The sequence below is a fragment of the Anabrus simplex genome, chromosome 1 (genome assembly GCF_040414725.1).
Source record: "Anabrus simplex isolate iqAnaSimp1 chromosome 1, ASM4041472v1, whole genome shotgun sequence".
Lineage (NCBI taxonomy): Eukaryota > Metazoa > Arthropoda > Insecta > Orthoptera > Tettigoniidae > Anabrus > Anabrus simplex.
Window position 1 is genome coordinate 420,484,938 of NC_090265.1, and position 21,697 is coordinate 420,506,634.

General features: G+C 42.8%; 1 protein-coding gene across 4 annotated transcripts in view; it reads left to right on the forward strand.

Annotated features, from left to right (window-relative positions):
* The window catches only part of LOC136856890 (fatty acyl-CoA reductase wat), a 401,519-nt gene that overhangs the window by 301,241 nt on the left and 78,581 nt on the right, over positions 1-21,697 (forward strand). The window contains exon 1 of one of the 4 annotated variants that reach the window (XM_067135111.2): positions 10,045-10,150. The exons of the other annotated variants lie outside the window; for them this stretch is intronic. The gene's annotated coding sequence lies outside the window, so the exon portion shown is untranslated. Of the gene's footprint in view, positions 1-10,044; positions 10,151-21,697 lie in introns of those variants that run through there. 4 annotated transcript variants of the gene reach the window in all.

A 21,697-nucleotide genomic window follows, 5' to 3' on the forward strand; every position in this document is an offset into this window, starting at 1 on the left:
AAAGGGCGACAGTGTTTAATTTGAGGACAGTACAATAGCGCCACGTGAGTCTATATTGTACTTTCAAAGCCTTTAGAATGAACTTCGATCCAACCTCCAAGTTAGGATTAATACCCATGGACGAGCCATAACCAAAGAGGCAAAACAACAGGACTCGTTAGTAAGTTGATTTTTTTATTCTTGGCTTTCGGTCTTGCGACCATGCAACCACCAAACACGTAAAAATATACATGAATAAGACAATGAATTGTATAAATAATAGAAGCATATGATAAACAAATAAAATGGTCACGACTGAAAGAGAAAACACATAGAAATATATTAAAGAAACATTCAACACTTTCTGATAGTCTGAGAAACGTTCATATGGTCAAATTTGTTTCACGAAGATACTGAACTAGAACTAAATACACTTCACGCTTAAAAGGGGACAATAGCACTGTAACACTGGTAGGGAGGGTGAGCCTTTTATATAAGCGGTTTTAAGCAACTTGATGGTGTTTACAAGCCAATATTATGTGGTTCAGATCTGCAACACTCGACGGATCACAATCACACACGGATTCTATGTAAATGACTGGGGTAACAGTCCTGACCCAAACGCATGCGGATAATGGATGTGAGGTGGCGCCTCTGAAGACGCAAATATTGAAACCAGGGTCTTGTGGGAACTTCTGGTTGGATGATTGCATAATGTCGCCCTCTTTGAGTCTGTGAATCTGTCCACTCAGCCGACCACTTTACGACAGATCGTTGACGTAGTGATGGAAAGAAGTCTGTACAGGGAAGCTGGATTCCGTTAAACAGACCTTCTAGGTTAGTAAGTTAATCTGGTATAGCCTACAGCAGAGCACAAACGTCCCCTAGAGAAATGTACCGACTGCAGGCCTTGGAAATGTGGATGTATCTCATGGGTAGACAACGTCACTCCTTCGAGCCGGGAAATCATGACCCTCGTTAAACGCAGGAAAGTAGTCTATTTCGGTCACACCTAGCGAGATGACAAACACAGCCCGATATAACTGATCGCAGAAGGTAACTTAGAACGGAAACTTGGACGTGGACAGAGATTATCCTAGGCGCGGAACCTCCGGCAGTGGTTCGACATCAACGAAATGGCAACTTTGATACAGAAAACACAAAACTGGCAACATCACTCCATGATGGTCGACAACCTTCTGTGAGGAGACACCACCAGAAGAAAATGTAATACCGGGTACATTTGATATTTTACAAATGTATGTAGGCCGCCTTTAAAGGGTGGTAGCAATAATAGCGCTATTACACGTTATATCATGTCCGGCTCCATGGCTAAATGGTTAGCGTGCTGGCCTTTGGTCACCGGGGTCCCCGGTTCGATTCCCGGCAGGGTCAGGAATTTTAACCATAATTGGTTAATTCCCCTGGCACGGGGACTGGGTGTATGTGTCGTCTTCATCATCATTTCATCCTCATCACGAAGCGCAGGTCGCCTACGGACGTCAAATCAAAAGACCTGCACCTGGCGAGCCGAAGTCCTCAGAGACATCCAGGCACCACTAATAGCCATACGTCATTTCATTTACGTTATATTATTTAGAATATAATTTGATATTAGGGTCTAATAATAATAATAATAATAATAGTCTCCTTGGACTTTTTCCGAATTTCCTAGGATCGGCACTTTTTTTTAATGCTATTTGTTCGGGGCGTCGATCTATAGAGATCTTTCAACCCTACTTGCGCCATGTGAACCTGCGTGTAATTGGAATGGAGGAAGGGTAGAGTGTTGAATGTGAGGAAAGGAACGTTAACGACGACACAAATACCCAGTCCCCAGGCCAGGTATATTAATCGTTTACAATTAAAAAACCCTGACTCAGCCGGGAATCGAACCCGGAGCCACCGGATGAAAGGCGGACGCGTTGCCCCTACACCGCGGGGCCGGGCAGGATCGGCACATAGTGTAGAACTGCCCCCCTTTACGACCGGATGCCCTTCCTGACGCCAGTCTTATATAAAGGAATATAATCATTATTGTATGTTTCTCTGGTGGTGGTATGTGATGACACGTACTTGGGACAAACACAAGCAACCCGTCTCCGAGCCAGAGAAATTAACCATGCACAGTTAAAATCGCTGAACCCTTAAACAGCCCCTTCCTGATTGATTGACATCGTTGCCATAAGACCTATCTGTGTCTGTGAGACGTAAAGCAAACTGAAAGAAAATAATTATCTCAATATCTCACGTGGCCTTTCTGAATGGTGACTTATTTGAACTTGATACGACACGTTTTCTTCGTCCTAACAGGATCATTCTACAATGATTATCACTTCCTGATTCTGTTACCACACACATCTAACCATTTGTGACGTATGTTGTGTATCTATTAAGTCCTCTTCTCTTCTTTAGAGCTGAGTCTATTCTAATCGAGCTTTCGTAATCGTCTGGTTATTACATCCAAATGCTTCAGCACTATGTCCTCACACCGCAGCTGCGGAACTACCCTCTGGTCAAACAGATTTCACTTCCCAAATGCTAACGTTAATTTCGTAAGCACGCTGTGCTCTGTCGTCATGATAGGCTCTAAAAATAAATCTGTTGTGGAATTTTATTTGAGCTTAATATCAGTACGGCAGTCCTAAAATCATCGGTCTTAACACTCCATTTCATTCGCCCTGGCCTTGTATTTAAAAGTTGACGCTAGAGAAAACAAGCCTCTGCTTCCCTACTTCGGTCCTTACAACAGTCTTCCCCTTTTCATACTTACACACTGAGCGAGTTGCCTGCGCAGTACGATTCACAATGTGTAAGCTTGCATTCAGGAGATGCTGAGCTCGAACCTCACTGTCAGCAGTTCTGAAGATGGTATTCCGAAGTTTCCAATACAAGGAAATAATGAGACTGTCATAAATGAGACCACAGCTGGGTCCTTTCCAGCCCAAGACTTTCCCTCTCTTAGCGTCACCAAAAAACTGCAATACGCATAATTACACGTTAATTTCCTTCATGACTGTCACATTGTAGAATGTCATTTTATCACTTCGAAGTTATCCGTTTCAGGAAATATTTTCGAAGTTCTTCTCAGCTGAAAATTCTTCATAGTATTATTCAAAATACACTGGTGGAAAATGAAATACAAACACCGAGAAAGAGTTGTGCTAGATAAACGAAACTCAGGTGGCGTGTTTGCACATCTGAGAGATGACGCCTGTTCAAATTTGCGCGCTAGTCGACGAAGGGTGGTGGTGCTAGTGGTGCCACTATAACCTTGCAAACCAAGTTTGCTTTAAATACGCACTATACAATTCGTGAGTGTTGTTCGGTGTTAACGTTGTGAGGTACGTGTGAGTCAAACATGCCTTTAAGGAGACAAAGACGGCAAATATCAGCAGCTTACTGAGTTTGGACGAGGCCGTGTAATAGGGCTACGAGTAAGTGAATATCCTTTCCGCGTTATTGCAGAAAGACTAATCGGGGATGTATCAACAGTGCATTGGCGTTGGCAACAATTGTAATGGGACGACACTGTCTCAAGAAGATCGAGGTCCGCCCGCAAACGTGCCACTACAAAGAGGAAAGACCGCCGCTTTCGCCGCATGGCTGTGGTGGCATCTTCAGCAGCCATGAGAGCTTTATTAGCACCACAGTGACACAGCGAACTGTAACAAATCGATTACTTCATGCAAAGCCCCGAGCCAGACGTCCTGTAGCGCCCATGCCACTAGCTTCCGAATCACTGCCATCTGCGACTTCAGTGGTATCAAGCTAGAGCTCACTGGAGGACGGAGTTGAGATCTGTTGTGTTCATAGATGTGTCTTGTGCCACTGATGGCCGTAGTTGGTAAGGAGGCCAGGTGAGCGCTTAGAACCAAGCCGTCTGCGGCGTCGATACACTAGACCTACACCAGGAGTTATGGTCTGGGAAGCGATTTCCCTTGACATCAGGAGCACTCTCGTGTTGATCTCAAGAACCTTGACAGCGAATTTGTACATCAAACTGGCGATTGAATCGGTTGTGATGCAATTCATTCGCAGTATTCAAGGCGGTGTTTTCCAACAGAATAACGATCGTCCTCGTACCGCTCCTGTCAGCCATCGTGCTCTACAGAGTGTCGACCAGTTGCCTTGGACTGCGAGATCACCAGAACTTTCACTCATTGAGCATGTATGAGAAAAAATGGGACGACAAATCCAGTGCCATCAAATACCAGCATTAATCGTTGCAGATTTCACTGACCAAGTGCAACAGCCATGGAACTCTATCCCACAAAATTATATGCGGCACCTGTACGACACAATACATGTACGATCGCAAGCTTGCATTTAAAATCGTGGGGACTACAGCGGTTATTAACGTACCACCGTGTCACATATCTCCTCGCTCATACTTGAACCTGTGACCCGGAAACTTTAATATGTTTAATAAGTTACCTACACAATTGCTATCTTAAATTGCATCCCTTTAAACTAATGTCTTCTTGGTGTTGGGATTTCATTTTCCGCCAGTGGACAAGTAGCCACTAGTATTCGGGGAGAGCAGCGGGCACGTCAGTGGACGGAGTACAGTAATCACAAGTCTATCGCATTACCTACACAGGATGAATTTTAGAGACGAACTGGTGAGTGCTTCAAATGCAAAAACAATAGGACGGATTGCGAGTTGATCGTTTTGGAGTAGCGGATTTACCAATATGGAAAAAGAACGTTAGATCGAAACGAATCACCGTATCCCCAAGAACTGAAGGACAGAAAGTTAGAGATTAGCGCGCTACTGCACCAGGGGACAGAGCCGGATAACAGAGCACCAGACGTAAAAAAAAAAAAGGCAGTAGTTTCTTGTATGGCCGAGTGTAGCCGTATAATACCTGGTCACCAATAATAATATTTCGCGCCAATATATTCTCAAAATCATCTTAGGCGATGAAGTATGCGCCCACATCCACTTGTTGACAAAGTGAGGAATCTAAACAGCTTCTCTAACGCTTTCCAAAAGGCATTCTAAAACCCACCAGTAATATGAAATTAAAACATTTAGATTCAAAATAACCTAAATGCAATAATATGATGATTTGAAATATAGAAAGATTATGTTCTGTATAGAGAGATTCTAGTTAGGTAACTGAGTACAATCTGTATCAGGGAGAATGTTATTTCCAACAATTCAAAAATAGTGTTTTCCACCCCCATAAAATTCACTGGAATAGAGATAGGAGTTGTACTCTTAAAGCCACGTTCTATCCTTTATAATGGAGCGCTATAAGATCTAGTTGTTGATGTTATGACTGCTACTGCTTCTGCCATAAGTTCCTGTTAGGGTCTTAGGATAAAGCAATCGATAAAGCCATGTACTTTGTGTGTATCTGATAACCAACATACCTGTGGTGTCTGTATTGCTTCGTAGTCTAGTTGGTTAGACACTCGCCTCTCGTGCTCAGGGCTGCGTGATCCAATCCCATGTGTGTCTATTTAATGGGTGCCGAGTCCAGACCTCTTAGATCCTCAATAGATCTACCATCAACTGTCATAGATAACACAGGCGTCATTGAAGAGGAAATGAGGAGTGAAGTAGTTTCTCGTTACTTTCCTCACCGAGCCAGAAGGTCTTTCAAGCCCACTGAAATACATACCACTGAGCTCGGTAGCTGCAGTCGCTTAAGTGCGGCCAGTATGCAGTATTCGGGAGATAGTGGGTTCGAACCCCACTGTCGGTAGCCCTGAAGATAGTTTCCCGTGGATTCCCATTTCAAGCCAGTCAAATGCTGGGGCTGTCCCTTAATTAAGGCCACGGCCGCTTCCTTCCCATTCCTAGACCTTTCTTGTCCCATCGTCGCCATAAATCCTATCTGTGTCGCTGCAACGTAAGGCAACTTGTAAAAAAAAAATACATACCGCACACCAACCGACCTTATGATGAGTAACACTTTCACACCATTCTTCCTAGGGACTGGCTGCATAAGCAATTATTGGTAAAATTCATACCTTCGTTTCTTTCATACTGTCAAAGCCAAGGATGAGACTGAATGAAAGTAACGGACTTCTAGCCCATTCCAGAAGACACGGTTGTATGTAGTTCTCCAGGGATGGATATGGGCGGATATAACAGAATTTAAATGCGAGATATCCATCCTGATTAGCACGTTAAGAACCACATTTCAGGTCAAAATTCTGGAATCCAACGACTCTTCAGATCGACCGTTGAAGTACACTAGAGTCCTTTTTGAACCGAATTTGATGGGACCTAGTGTGCTTCGGCTGAACGAAAATACGGCTAAACCGGAATAATTGGATTTCGAAACAACTACACGCATTTATTTATCACATTGACTCGCTAAAGAATGCAGTAAAATACGAAAAGCATATGTGTTAGGATAGTAAGCTTACTTTAATTCATATCGCTACAAATACAGCATGTCATTTAACTCAAGGAAATAAAATATTAAGGCTCTCGTACAAAAATTCGTACGACTAAAAAATGTTTAATTCAGCTTGTGAAAAAAAATTATTTTGCCTAAGATTAGATGAACGCTTCTTAAGAGCTCGATTTGTAAGTGATTTTCCGGTGCTCCCGCGTAAAATACGATCACGCACGATTTTTAGCGATTCGGTTATCTCGGAAATTCGGTTAATTGGGAGTCGGTTAAACGGGACTCTAGAGTAGTAGCAAAATCAAAGCAAAGCCATCTCCGCACAGGCCAGGAAGGCGTGGAAGGTAAAGGCTTCCACTGTTCATAACCCTGAGACTATTATGTTCGCATCACGAAAAGTCGCAGGAGTCGCTGAAACATCACTCATGATTGTGCAATCTCGCTGTGAATCAGATGTAAGCTCATTTTAAAACGGCTCCATTGTCTATATTTCTGAACTGATTTTCATATTTATTTATTTTTTATTTTATTTTTTTTTTTGCTATTGGCTTAACGTCGCACGGACACAGATAGGTCTTATGGCGACGATAGGACAGGAAAGGCCTAGGAATGGGAAGGAAGCGGCCGTGGACTTAATTAAGGTACAGCCCCAGCATTTGCCTGGTGTGAAAATGGGAAACCACGGAAAACCATCTTCAGGGCTGCCGACAGTGGGGTTCGAACCCACTATCTCCCGGATGCGAGCTAACAGCTGCGCGCTCCTAACCGCACGGCCAACTCGCCCGGTTTCATAATGTCTGGTTTACAACGGCTCTTAAGGTAAAGGATTACTCATAGTACCACTGAAAATAAAGAATAAATTTGGGTTATGTAGTAAAACGCATTTTTACACGTACGCAATTTCACCATGATTGCCATTTTTTAAAATGTTTATGCCCAAAAAGGTAGTCAGTGGGAGAATTTTTGCGGAAAGACCAAAATACATTGAATACATCATCATCATCATCATCATCTGTTTACCCTCCAGGTTCGGTTTTTCCCTCGGACTTAGCGAGGGATCCCACCTCTACCGCCTCAAGGGCAGTGTCCTGGAGCTTCAGACTCTTGGTCGGGGATACAACTGGGGAGTATGACCAGTACCTCGCCCAGGCGGCCTCACCTGCTATGCTGAACAGGGGCCTTGTGGAGGGATGGGAAGATTGGAAGGGAAAGGCAAGGAAGAGGGAAGGAAGCGGCCGTGGCCTTAAGGGAGGTACCATCCCGGCATTCGCCTGGAGGAGAAGTGGGAAACCACGGAAAACCACTTCCAGGATGGCTGAGGTGGGAATCGAACCCACCTCTACTCAGTTGACCTCCCGAGGCTGAGTGGACCCCGTTCCAGCCCTCGTACCACTTTTCAAAATTTTGTGGCAGAGCCGGGAATCGAACCCGGACCTCCGGGGGTGGCAGCTAATCACGCTAACCACTACACCACAGAGGCGGACCATTGAATACATTACAGAGAAAAAAGTTCTTCGAAAGGATGATTTGTCCCCTCACAATCAGTGTAAAAAGTGACGCGCTTATGTGAGCACTAAGGTGTTTTGTTTTTTTGTTCTTTGTTTTTTTGTTTTTTTGCTGGTTGCTTTACGTCGCACCGACACAGATAGGTCTTATAGCGACGATACGACAGGGAAGGGCTAGGAGTGGGAAAGAAGCGGCCGTGGCCTTAATTAAGGTACAGCCCCAACATTTGCCTGGTGTAAAAATGGGAAACCGCGGAAAGCCATCTTCAGAGCTGCCGACAGTGGGATTCGAACCAACAATCTCCCGAATACTGGATTGCGGCCGCACTTAAGCGACTGTAGCTATCGAGCTCGGTAAAGGTATTTCTGTGCGATTGCCTCACGACATTACACTGCAAGGATATACCTCAGTATAGTAACATAGTTACATCCCGCTAAAATAATAATAATAATAATAATAATAATAATAATAATAATAATAATAATAATAATAATAATAATAATTTACGGCCCTAGCTACCAGCTGCATACCATCTGAAGCTGAGGCATCTAGGTAGCCTGCCTAAAAATTTCGACGTTTCGATCATGCTGCTACCTAGCATCGAAAGTGGAACCTACTGGACGGATGCTATGGCTATGTCCATTTAATTTTGTCGAGTGACACTGAGAGTCCGCCTCTGTGGTGTAGTGGTTAGCGTGATTAGCTGCCACCCCCGGAGGCCCGGGTTCGATTCCCGGCTCTGCCACAAAAATTTGAAAAGTGGTACGAGGGCTGGAACGGGGTCCACTCAGCCTCGGGAGGTCAACTGAGTAGAGGTGGGTTCGATTCCCACCTCAGCCATCCTGGAAGTGGTTTTCCGTGGTTTCCCACTTCTCCTCCAGGCGAATGGTACCTAACTTAAGGCCACGGCCGCTTCCTTCCCTCTTCCTTGTCTATCCCTTCCAATCTTCCCATCCCTCCACAAGGCGCCTGTTCAGCATAGCAGGTGAGGCCGCCTGGGCGAGGTACTGGTCATACTCCCCCGTTGTATCCCCAGACCAAGAGTCTGAAGCTCCAGGACACTGCCCTTGAGGCGGTAGAGGTGGGATCCCTCGCTAAGTCCGAGGGAAAAACCGAACCTGGAGGGTAAACAGATGATGATGATGATGATGATGACACTGAGAACGTCACCAGGTATCACTAAAATGCCAAAAACAATGGCATGATCAATATTGATCAATTTAATGTATTCTCTCATGATTCTCTCGTGTCTTCAAATGTCTGATGCGAATAAAAGTATAACGTAATTGTTATACAGACGAAACGGATAGAAAGCAATATGGAAATCGAGCACCAAGACTTTTGACAGCCCTTCAAAATCGACTACCTAAGTTGGGATTAAACCCGCCAATTTGGGATCATGATTACGACACTCTACTGCCGAGGTAATAATAATAATAATAATTATTATTATTATTATTATTATTATTATCATCTGTTTACCCTCCAGGTTCGGTTTTTCCCTCGGACTTAGCGAGGGATCCCACCTCTACCGCCTCAGGGGCAGTGTCCTGGAGCTTCAGACTCTTGGTCGTGGGATACAACTGGGGAGTATGACCAGTACCTCGCCCAGGCGGCCTCACCTGCTATGCTGAACAGGGGCCTTGTAGGGGGATGGGAAGATTGGAAGGGATAGGCAAGGAAGAGGGAAGGAAGCGGCCGTGGCCTTATGTTAGGTACCATCCCGGCATTCGCCTGGAGGAGAAGTGGGAAACCACGGAAAACCACTTCTAGGATGGCTGAGGTGGGAATCGAACCCACCTCTACTCAGTTGACCTCCCGAGGCTGAGTGGACCCCGTTCCAGCCCTCGTACCACTTTTCAAATTTCGTGGCAGAGCCGGGAATCGAACCCGGACCTCCGGGGGTGGCAGCTAATCACGCTAACCACTACACCACAGAGGAGGCGGACATTATTATTATTATTTACAGTTGAAAGTACTGTAAAATTCATTATAATCCATTTAATAGAGTTACGATTATTGTTTTCTGGCAACAATAAGGAAGTTTCCACAAATGAAAAATCAAGCGATAAAATTTGAGGTGTTCCACAGTATGACGTTTGTAGTAAAACCAGGGTGATTACGGGGGACTAATGATGATGCGTGAACCAATGACATAGCTCAGTCCAACACGCCCACCGTGAGGCATGTTTTATTTAGCTGTTTATAACGTGTGCAGCGTGAGACCGGCTTTCAGTCTGTTCCTGGACCGTGTGCGGTTGGTTCTAACAGTGTCGAAGTAGTCCTGCTCAGCGGTGAGTATCCTCAGCCTGTCATTATAGCTGGTGCTACTAGATGAATATTGTGGAGTTAAACTACTTAATACCATAATTCTGGAACATATTTATATATATTTTATTTCAATGGTGACAATGAAAACAGTGATATACAAAGTGCCAAATTCTTAGAACATTTTCAGTCGATTTAACTCAACATGTCGAGTGATACACAAAGAGTTACCACCTTTTTCTGCATATATTTCAATGCATAAGAGGTGGGGCGTATAAACTCGGGTTATCTATAATAATAAAAGGAAATGTCTGTCTATCTACCTGTTTGTCTGTACGTGATGCCGAGCCAAATCTACGGACCGGGCGAGTTGGCCGTGCGGTTAGGTGCGCGCAGCTATGAACTCGCATCCGGGAGATAGTGGGTTCGAACCCCACTGTCGGCAGCCCTGAAGATGGTTTTCCGTGGTTTCCCATTTTCACACTAGGCAAATGCTGGGGCTGTACCTTAATTAAGGCCACGGCCGCTTCCTTCCCATTCCTAGGCCTTTCCTGTCCCATCGTCGCCATAAGACCTATCTCTGTCGGTGCGATGTAAATCAAAATATGAAAAAAAAAATCTACGGCACGCAGAGATTTCAACTTTTTAACGTAAATAGATAGAAAGAGGTCAAAATGCACCTCGAAGCCGGATTTTTCATTTTCGCTTTCGTTCGTGAGTTATGAACGAAAAACCGGCGTAATACAAGTGTTGGGGTATGATAATCCAATGCGCTGTCACCAGGATTCTATATAATAATAATAATAATAATAATAATAATAATAATAATAATAATAATAATAATAATGTCTGTCTGTCTGTCTGTCTGTCTGTCTGTCTGTCTGTCTGTCTGTCTGTCTGTCTGTCTGTCTCTGCGCAATGCCCAGCAAAATGTGTTCAAATGGGTCCAATTGGTCTTCGAAGTCGGATTTTTAATTTTCACTTTCGTTGGTGTCAGTGTAGTGTGTGTCGTATGAGAGTTACAGCAATGTTAGGAGTGGAATAATCACCCTGCTCCCAGATCACAACAACTAACCAAAGGCACCTAAAATCCTACAAATCGAACCCAGAACCCCGCAGTCCGAAGATCAGAACGCTGTCCATTTGGCCATGGAGTCGGACAGGTCAAAACAGTGTTGCGAAGTCTTCATTGGTTCACTGCTTCGTAAGCGGACGTCCAGGTTTATGAAAGTGGACAGAAACAATTTTGAGTATTTTCAGAAAGTCGGTACACTTATAAGCAAAATTAAGAGTAAACTCTTGATATGTAACAAGTGTTTTGGTAAATTAGTAAGAACAATGCAGTTTTGTAGTATAATAATAATTCGTGTGGCTATTTCTAGCAGAATGCAGCCCTTGTAAGGCAGACCCTCCAATGAGGGTGAGAGGCATCTGCCATGTATAGATAACTGCGTGTTATTGTGGTGGAGGATAGTTTTGTGTGTGGTGTGTGAGTGCAGGGACGTTGGGTACAGCACAAACACCCAGCTCCCGGGCCATTGGAATTAACCAATGAATGCCTCAATGAAGTTAGGATGTATGAAAATATAGGAGATGATAACAATATCATTACGTTAAAGACTTGGCACAATGACAAGAATACTGTGTTAATATTCTTAATCTGAACGTTAGTCTCATCTGTTAACCGGCCTACCGAGAGATCAACTCTCTTGCCCGAAGAACGGAGGATTCGTGCTCAAGTTCCGAGGATGACCTCTGTTTCATTTCTTTCGTCTTAGAATCATAGCTGTTACCAAACCTGTATAGTTCCTTATACTAAACAGAATAATTATAGGCTTGTATTGACCTACGACTGTCTGTCAGCAATTTCAAGAACAATAACTTTTTTAAACATTCATGCACAGTTAACATCAGGATAGTTAACGACGGTCAAGGACAGTGTCTGTCTGTCTGTTAAGTCATCAGCCCAGAGGCTGGTTGGATCCTCAAATAGCATCACCAATAGTTATGCGGTTATAAGGAAACCGCAAAAACCAATGGGAGCACCAACATGAGACGTACTAGGCAAGATGAGGAGTGAGGTAGTTTGCCATTGCTTTCCCCACAGGGTCAGAAAGTGCTATTGTAGCACACTGACCCTATGAGCAACACCTTTCATAACACTCAGATGCACTAGTCGTGCTCTGAATGTCATTACTCAGCACCACCCATACCCCAGCAGCTTTCATATAGTCCCAGCCATGGATGAGACTGGGACCTCGGTGGAAGCTACACGTTACTCTGGCCTGTGCCAAGTGATGGATGAAAAAGTACTGCATCCATCAAGAAATGACAGCAGGCAATAAGGACAGTGTATGACACAAATATTTGCACACTTATAATACCTACTTTATATAGTTTATCGTCTTCCAGTGTTTGCTTTTTGAGCGTGGAGTTTATTCGTGTCGTGTACTGAAACATCGTAAAATGAAAGTAAAGAAGTAACCTTTAGGTAGTTAACATTAACATAAGTTTCTTGCGAAAAGCGAAATTTTTGTGACCTGTACGATTGACAAGACACCACAGAGAAGGGAAAGATGTTCTCCCACGCGCAGAAAGGTGTCCTCTCTTTCTTTAATATCTCCTCACAGGGTGTAATCCTAGCTGGCGGAATCTGTAACAAGTTATTTGTGGCAATGTTGCTGTAAGAGGCAAAAGAATGAGATTATCACCTAACTAATATACATGTCAGCCCACAACCGTATACTTCACAGTGCAAGCGCCACTCAAACGAATTTCTTACGCAGGGCCACTTATTGACGCCCACGTACGAGTTTTTAAGATTTTGGGTCCCTGAAACACAAACAGTCCATTACCATACTTCAAAACTCAATCCAGTGACACCCATGATCGAAGTCAATGTTCATGCTATTCTAGTTCACTCCATTATTGCATCACGTATGTTTTAAAATATTATGTTACTTTCAAAAAACATTAACTTTTGTCCGACTCGTTGGCTGAACGGTCAGCGTACTGGCCTTCGGTTCTGAGGGTCCCGGATTCGGTTCCCGGCCGGGTCGTGGATTTTAACCTTAATTGGTTAATTCCAATGGCTCGGGGGTTTGGTGTATGTGTTGTCTTCATCATCATTTCATCCTCATCACGACGCGCAGGTCGCCTACGGGAGTCAAATAGAAAGACCTGCACCTGGCGAGCCGAACCCGTCCTGGGATATCCCGGCACTAAAAGCCATACGACATTTCATTTCATTGCATTAACTTTTAAAACATAGAGTTCCTTTAATAGGCACTTTCACTGACATTGGTTTTCGGGGTTTCCTTATAACCGCATAACCTTTGGTGGTGCTATTTGAGGATCCAACCAGCCTCTGGGCTGATGACCTAACAGACCCTGTATTCACTCACAAACTTTTCACGCCTGGCTTTGCATTCCGCGAAAGTATTCATCATTCGAGAGAGATCTAAGCTTTTGACAATCTCATTCTGAAATGAGTTTAAGCTGGCAAAAGGTCTTGGTTCATTGTACAGCGCAGATGTATTTCTGTCTTGTTCCTTTTTGTTCTGGTTCAATTTACTGAAGCTACGCTCTCTATTTGCCACTGATAATGGTGGTGGTAATTCTTGTTTTAAGAGGAAGGACAACTAGGCAACCATCCTAGTTGCCAAAGAAAGGCAAGGGCCACGAAAGGCGTGGAAATGAAAGACTCGCTAGACCTCGCAACCTAATACCGTCGAGGTCGGAAAAGAACAAGAGTTGACCAAGGGAGGTCGGAAAGAATAGATGAAAGTGAGGTTTCTAGCACAAGTAAGTGGAAGCAGTGCCAGGACTCAGTTAAGGGCCCCGTGGTAGTCAACCCACGCTCCCTAGACAAGATCCCCTGAAGCCCCTATTAGTTGCCTCTTACGACAGGCAGGGAATATCATGGGTGCTGCTCTACTGTCTCCACCCACACCGAATCCCGGATGTGCTGATGTATCTCTGCGACAACAGGTTGGTGCATGTATTCAATGCTAACAGAGGGCACTTCGAACATTTAAGAAAGAGTTTTATTTGGTATGCTGGTACGGTCTGTTCATGTGTGTTTCCCATGATTAATGATCTACGTAGAGTCAGAGTTCAAACATGGAAATAAAGCATTTCCGGACCATTTCCACATAATATATTTTCTTCTTCCACGTGTGAGAAATTTGTCCTGAAAGTATCCGTACACTCTGTATATCTTCAGAGTACAGTATATCATTCCTTTTATCATCAATTCGTAACCGAAGGAATTATTCTCCATCGCCGTGACCATTGCTCTCACGTTTTAGTATCGTAATTTAAAATTATAGTTCTAAAGCATACTTCATGAACTTGGTAGATTAGCAGAATTTTCGTTCACCAAATGTAAAAACTGTACAAATCGTGTCCGAAAATCACAACAGAATATTTAAGGGAACACGGCATTAAAAATTATTTAATCTCTTCTTTCCTGCTTAGAAATACTTTCATCACTTTTTTTCGAAAAGGAAATGAACGAATGTCTGCTTGGAATATTTTTACTCTCCTCGTAAGAAATCTAGTCCTATAAATTCAATGTTGGTAATGCTGTTTGAAAACTACGCAGTTCGTTATCGTTAAATAGCTTGCCAAGAGAATTTAATAGGAAGACATATAGTTTTCGGGGAAACGGAGTAGACTGCGTCTGAGATGCAATTAAATGAAAACAATGAAACAATTCGCTTCCTCAAACAAGCAGAATTATGGCATTGAGAGATATATAATTATACCTGTACAAGGCAATTATTATCAGTATCAAGAACTGCAATCATATGATGGGGAATTGAAGACGCGATATCATTCTATTTTACTACAGAATTATCAACTTGTTTCAAAATGCTAGTAATCGAGAATGGAATATTCCTGGAGTGTTCCATGTGAGCTATTAAGTTTTTTCTTCCAGTGTCCTGTAATAATCTTTGATTAATAGGTACAACAGACTTTGGCAGTGTTAGCTTAACTGCGTAGTATTCACAATTGTGAGATAAACACATTACAAAGTTTTCCATGATATCTCGACTCAGCCTAGTGGTATTTAGAGATGCTCATAATATATGACAACCTAGTGTCAGTAGATTTACTGGGACGTAGAAGAATTGTGCGGGACAAAATTCCGACACCTCAGCATCTCCGAAAACCGGAGAAGTATTCAGTGGGACGCAATATCAATCCTTGATAATTGTTGTTATTATTATAGTTATTAATGATGATGATTATTGTTCAAAGGGACCTTAAAGCTAGGTCATCAGCCCATTATTATTATTATTATTATTATTATTATTATTATTATTATTATTATTATTATTATTATTATTATTATTATTGTTAGACTTTCCAGTAATACTCCTAACAGTACAGGCCTAGGTCGTTTTGAGGATAATTACATTTATTCTGATTAGGTTGTATTCACTCCCTTTATTTTCCAAACAGAGGATAAAGTAGTTATTTACCACGAATATTGAACTTCTACGACCTCACTGTACTCGGAATAAACTTTCCAACTTATTAGGTCGTGCTCAGTACATTCAGTATATTCATTTCGAGTAGTTGTTTATCAGTATTACAAGTTAACAGGTACGGATATAAATCAAATTAGATTAGATAGTAAATTTAATTAAATATCGCATATCGCTTCTTGTCTCAGAACGTTGTAGGGGGCGGTAGAATTACACTCACGGTATCCCCTGCCTGTCGTAAGAGGTGACTAAAAGAGGCCCCATGGACTCTAGGCCATGGTCGCTTCCTTCCCAGCCCTGGCCCTTTCCTATCCCAACTCGCCAAAAGACCTATCTGCGTCGGTGCTACGTAAAGCAACTTCTAAAAAAAAGTATTAGAATCAGTATTATTTATGGCACATACTTTAAAGAAATAAAATGTCGGCAACTTCAACATTACAATCTAGCATTGTTCGTCTCTATTTATAACGCCACCTCATCGTGTACGGTTCACACTTCAGTAATATTTTACTGAGAAAACGAGCTACTCAGAAGCAACTAACCTCTCTAAAGATTAGTACCGGTACGGTGTTTCCCCGCAGCATTTCGGACGTGGGTGTTTCTTATTTGCCATCCAGTGATGCCGATCAGTGACACATTTCACAATACAAAATACAGAATGTTTCTAGGATAAGCCATTAAAAATTATGGAGAACTTGGATTCTTCCTCTTCCTGGTCTTTTCCCAATCATTTTGAGGCAGCACAGCATGTGGATTTGGCCCATTTTTGCGTCCAGATGCCCTTCCTGTGTGATGGTCGTTGGCGGTGATTATTGTTTTAAGAGGAAGTACTCGTACAGAGTTCCGATCCTTCAGAGAATGAAACCAAACCAAATCCCATGACACTACAGCACTTGAAGGGCCTTGGCCTTCCAAGCGACCGCTGCTCAGCCTGAAGGCCTGCAGATTACGAGATGTCGTGTGGTCAGCACGACGAATCCTCTTGGCCGTCATTCTTGCCTTTCGAGACCGGGGCCGCTATCTCACCGTCAGATAGCTCCTCAGTTCTAATCACGTAGGCTGAATGGATTTCGGACCAGGTAAAAATCCCTGACCTGGCCGGGAATTGAACCCGGGGCCTCCGGATAAGGGGCAGGCACGCTACCCCTGCACCACGGGGCCGGCCCTTCAAAGAATGAAGTTATCGGTAAAAGAAAGGGAATGCCACCAGGCAGTAAAATGGAGAACTCCCTAGACCTTGCAAACCTAATACCATCGGGATCGGAAGAGAACAAGAGTTGGCAAAGAGAGGTCGGATAGGAGAGATTAAACTGAGGTGAGCTGTATAAATGGAAGTAATGCCAGATTTAGCTAGGGGGCGGTCCCTCTCCGTGCTATGGATGCATTCTGCCGTCCCCGCCCACAAAAGGAGTGGTGGTTGGTGAAGTGGAGCGTTGAAGAGGTTTGTATTATGACAGTTAACCAGACAGTGTTAAAATCCCCAGTCCAGCTTGAATTAAAAACGGGATTTTCTGACCACTCAGCCGAGAAGTTGGACCGTGAAAAGCTTGGTTTTAGTAGGTAGTGGGGCTGCGTGGCCGTGCTCGGTTAACCCGGAAGATTTCCGGTCAGGAAGTCGAAAAATATAAGAAACGAGATTTCCACCATTGGAGCGGCACATGGCCCTGACATTCACTCACCCTGCACCAAAATTGAATACCACGTTCATTCCTGCGAGCAAAGGTAAAGATAACCACTTTATCGCAGTAAGTGCCGAGGTTACGAGAAGCGCCTTTACCTTCCATTCGACCAAGGACCTTTACGGCCTGTGCGGAAATGGCTCTGCTTTCCAGGAGGTAGTATAAACTTCTTGCCAGGTAAAACTACTACTCCTCTTAAACCTGCTATCTCTCTTAAATGGATATAAAAGTTTCTTGGATGTAATTTCAAAAGTGTGAGAAGTAGAGGTACTTGGCCTCCAGAATTTAAGATCGTCCACTTCAAAGGGAACCCATTGAGAAGCGATGTGCTACACGGTGCGTACTTGCTCAATTACTGTACACACGTCGACCTTCGACAGCCCACTTTCTCTATCCTCAGACGTTACACTGTTTTCTATCATTTCCTCCATTCATTTCTTTTCTGCTTTCGTACTCGTTTATGATCCGTTAAAATAAGGGGAATGATAAAGTATAATGCATTAAACACTATTCAGTTCGTTACTAGAACTGCACCGAGCTCGATAGCTGCAGTCGCTTAAGTGTGGCCAGTATCCAGTAATCGGGAGATAGTGGGTTAGAGCCCCACTGTCGGCAACCCTGAAGATGGTTTTCCGTGGCTTCCCATTTTCACACCAGACAAATGCCGGAGCTGTACCTTAATTAAGGCCACGGCCGCTTCCTTCCACTTCCTAGGCCTTTCCTATCCCATCGTCGCCATAGAACCTATCTGTGTCGGTGCGACGTGAAGCAAATAGCAAATAATAATAATAATAATAATAATAATAATAATAATAATAATAATAATAATAATAATAATAATAATAATAATAATAATAATCTAGAATTGCAGTACCAATTTCTGGCTTCTTTGAAATCGTTACTAGTAGGTGAAATGAAACATCTGCAGTAAATTATTATTATTGTTATTATTATTATTATTATTATTATTATTATTATTATTATTATTATTATTATTATTATTATTATTATTATTATTTCCTTCACTGAATGGTCACATTAGCGACTTTCATGTCAGAGAGTCCCATGTTCTATTCCCAGAAGGACCATTGATTTTGTCTCCGGAACTGGGTGCTAGTGTTTGTCTTAAACAGTGCACTCTCAGCTTGCATAGAAACCTAGTGAGTACACGCATGCACAAAAATGGTCTTCCGATATAAACAAGGCATGGCGTCGCCCCCTCCCCCCTCCCTCCGCCAAGTCTGATCGTTTAACGCATTGCTGCATACAGACAGCCCGCTACAAGACTTTGTTGCGATTGAAATTGGCACAGTGGTGGATGCATAATAATACACACACTGTCACTACCCTTTTACTCCCTTTGCCTCCTTTTCGGTACTGGAGTGGCCTTCAAAACTACCCTTTCAAATATGTCAGCCTCGTGTCGGTAGGTTTACTGGCACATAAAAAACTCCTGCAGGACTAAATTTCGGCACCTCGGCGTCTCCGAAAATCGTCAAGAGTAGTTAGTGGGACATAAAAACAATAACATTGAACTACCCCTTCACTCCCTCTCCTCCTTTTCAGTACTGGAGTGTGGCAGTATTGATCGTTTATATTCGGTGCGGGGACACCATTTCTGTGCATGCGTGTACATCCTTCCACCTATGGTTGTTCATAGGAAAGGTATTCGGTCGTAAAATTGGGCTTAACCCACATATAGTGCCCATCCCAAGTATTTGGGGAAAGGCCACAACGACAACGATTATTATTATTATTATTATTATTATTATTATTATTATTATTATTATTATTATTATTATTATTATTATTATTATTATTATTATAACTTGTGTAGTGGTAGTAACTGTTGCCTTAAAGTGCAAAACGACAGAATCATTATCGTATCTCAATATTAGTCATAAAAAGGAATACAGTAACTCTTCCAAGAACGTAGGCATCGAGTGAAGGAAAAATAAAACCCATAGAAGGTAAGAAAATGAAAAACTCCTTTGGACCCCTGAATCTAATACCGTCCGGATAGACGGAGAATTACAGTTGTTGAAAGGTCAGATAGGAAAGGTGAAATGGGGGAGCCTGTTACTAGTAAGGGGAAGTAATTCCAGAATAAGCTTGGAGCCCCGCGGTCACCAGTTCGCGATGTGTAGGTCTCTAGGCTTACAGCAACTGACTCATCTTTGACACATTATGTGAAATGATATGCAGTATACAGGAGGTATTAGCAAAATGAAAGTGAGTTAAATTATTTTCAGGATGACCGGCGAATGAACCATATACAGTACTTCATTAATCCTGATCTAGGAACGCTACAGAAGCAATAGTTAAAACATGTAACAAGAAGACTACAACCTAGACCTTGAGCTGCAAGGCCAAGCTATATTTTAATCGGAACAGGGTGAGAATAATTCATTCGCTAGTTTACTGACCGCCAAATGAGTGTTTCATTCATCGTGAGAAGCCTACCTACTAACCAAACAGATGTACTTCAATAACAGTATGCTCTGTGGTCGTTGACTTTAACGCATTTTCAGATCTGTAATCTATGAACTTATAGCAAAATCTGAACCTGCTCCTGTGGCTGAAAAGTCAAGTCCCGTGCTTCGATTTCAGCAAGCCTGCTACTTTATTAACGTCCGTTCTAATCCTTAACCAGGGTGTCGGAATTTTTTTTCAGTTTGCTTTACGTCGCACCGACACAGATAGGTCTTATGGCGACGACGGGATAGGAGAGTGCTAGGAGTGGGAAGGAAGCGGCCGTGGCCTTAATTAAGATACAGCCCCAGCATTTCCCTGGTGTGAAAATGGGAAACGGCGGAGAGCCATCTTCAGGGATGGCGACAGTAGGGTTCGAACCAACTATCTCCCGAACGCAAGCTTACAGTTACGTGACCCAAACCGCGCAGCCCCTAACTCGGTCAGAATATATATATATATATATATATATTTTTTTTTTTTTTTTCACACGGGATTTCTTTAATGTTCCGAAAGCCAACCATATGGAGCTCTCTCCTTTAAAGGCTGCCAAATGTCACCGACCTCTGCCGAGTTTGAACCCGCTATATTGGGAACAGGAGAACAACGACTAACCAACTGCGCCACTAGTCTTGGAGATATTACTTGTTTTATCAGAGTGTATTATTCCGCACGATTTCCGCACCCACCCAGGATGTTAATTACGTTGCTGCTTCATTAAGGGGCCTGTGATTTTGTGTTCTATAGTACCGTAAACATACTGTGTGTGAAGTTGGTCGGGAAGAAATGAATCATTGCCACAGTTTTCCTGAAACTGAAACGAGCAACAATGAAAAATCGCTTCTACAAAGTGGCACATGGAAAAGTCACTCGCTGCTCTTTCTCCTGCCACTGCTGGTGATCCACTAGTACCATTGCTTCTAGGGGATACGTGACCATTAAGTAGAAATGACAAATGAGTTAGTTTGATACTCGCGTATACAAAAAAAAAAGTACTGAAACAATTCTGCTTGTACAACGATACAGATCTCTCCACCTGTTGCACCATGTTTATACACACTTATTGCAATGTTATGAGGTAATTCTCAGTTTGCAATGCTGCAGTTAATTCACAATCTGTAGATTTGCTCCGCACGCAGAAAATTACCCATAAAGGTAAAAGTTGAGCGTTAATAAATCAGACGTCATCACATTGGCTACACCACCAAGTAATGACCGTCACACATCGGAGGTCAGGGTAGACGAGACAGCGTGGTTTTCTAGGACAGACTGCAAGCAAACAAGGAAGGTGACATGAATGAACCAAACAGCCGGGCGACTTATTAGTTCGTCACTCCATAGCATGGCTGGAGTAGAATATCTATCTCTAATGTGTTTCTGTACTGATTGCGACCAACTCAAGACCTTCAGATCAGTCTTAAATTCATGACAGACCTGGAAATTGACCCTGAACCAATCGAACCAGAAGGAATTATACTACCCGTAGGTCATGGCAAAGGCTACGAATAAAATAATTATCCAAGGAAAAAATCCTACTACTTATCGCTATTTATAGAGAACAAAAGTCTTAACAGAAATCTTTCCACAAATTGTAGAAAGTGTAAGGAGTTGACTATGTGTATACCTGTATTCATAAGGTTAGGAATAACGGATGATACCAGAACTATGCCAATCAGCATTTGCAGAGCTAAGAAAGGAACAAACCTTAGAGACAAAACCCTATCAAGTTACATCTCCATGTTTGATGAAAATAATGAGATTGTCAGTCCGATGGCTCTTCCACCAGATACATTAGGATATTAAAGAAACCTGGGAGTAATAAATAGAGTAAACGGAGATTGATTGATTGATTGATTGATTGATTGATTGATTGATTGATTGATTGATTGATTGATTGATTGATTGATTGATTGATTGATTGATTGAT